The 1,075-nt window shown below is 50.7% G+C and overlaps 1 protein-coding gene across 1 annotated transcript in view; it reads right to left on the bottom strand.

Moving 5' to 3' along the window:
* LOC103609362 (procollagen galactosyltransferase 1-like) overlaps nucleotides 1-1,075 on the bottom strand; it is a 20,974-nt gene that overhangs the window by 18,540 nt on the left and 1,359 nt on the right. The window lies entirely within an intron of this gene.

The raw sequence follows: 1,075 nt of genomic DNA, 5'->3' as shown, positions 1-1,075 counted from the left end.
ATGCCTCAGTTTCCTCATCTGCAACATGGGGGTACAGGCAGGACCCATTCATAGGGCTGTGGAGGGGATCATACAAGCTCATTCTGGAAAAACACATTAGCGACTGTTGGTTTTGTTATTGAGCATCTAGGACCTTATAACCATGTTCAGTAACAAGTATGTATAACTTAAAAAAAAAATCACTATATCTTAAACCTCCCCCCCTTCATTCTCTCCTATGGGCTGTGGTCACTCATTCACTGAACAAACGTTTAAGTACAAACGTTTGTGTGTTTGGATTATCCATATTGGGGAATCTGGGGTGGAGGGAAGAGGGACATTTTGGAGTCTAGTTTGACCATGGAGCTAAGAGCTAATTCTTCCCAATAAATTAACAATATTGGCAGCAGTGATGACAGTAATAATGACAATAATAATAAAAATAAAAACCGTGGCTCTGGTCACTAAGCAATAACCCTGTGCCAGGCACAAGGCTTCACACTCATTAACTGGTTAATCTTCAGAGACAAACTCAGAAGAATTATATTAATGTACTCATTTTCACTTGAGGAAACCGAGCAAGAGTCTTTAAGTCACCAGTCTGAGGCTTCTTCACAGCTCTGCCCCATTCCCCTTCCAAGAAGGAACCACTTCCCCTTGGCCATCTGGTCCTATACCCCACCCACGCCAGTCAGAAGGCAGGGGTCTGACCGGGCCCTCAGAACTGGTCAAGTTCAAGGGCCAAGGCAACAGCAGGAGCAGGACTTTCAGTTCGATCTAGGATCCAGGCTTCCGTTGTGTGGAGCTTTATAAGCTTCAGAAGGGAGTTAGGAGGTTAGTCCCAGGCACGCGTGGCCCTGGATCTGCCCTAATGCGAGACCAGCAGGCAGTGGCCTAAGTCGCCCCAGGGGAGCCAGAGGCAGAGCGCAGGTCGGCCTGTCCCATTGGGGGGTCATGGGGGGAAGGGGGTCTCCCTCCACATGGGTCTGGCCCACGTAAAGGAGCTGCAGCAAGCAGGGTGGACCCGCCCCGATGGGTAGCAGGCGGGGGCGCGCGTGGCCCGCCCGATGGGCGCAGCGGTCTGCTCACCACAGCG

The sequence above is a fragment of the Galeopterus variegatus genome, unplaced genomic scaffold (assembly GCF_000696425.1).
Source record: "Galeopterus variegatus unplaced genomic scaffold, G_variegatus-3.0.2 Scaffold9528, whole genome shotgun sequence".
Taxonomy (NCBI): Eukaryota; Metazoa; Chordata; class Mammalia; order Dermoptera; family Cynocephalidae; genus Galeopterus; species Galeopterus variegatus.
The sequence above is the reverse complement of the archived record's forward strand: the minus strand, read 5'-3'. Positions and strand labels throughout refer to the sequence as shown.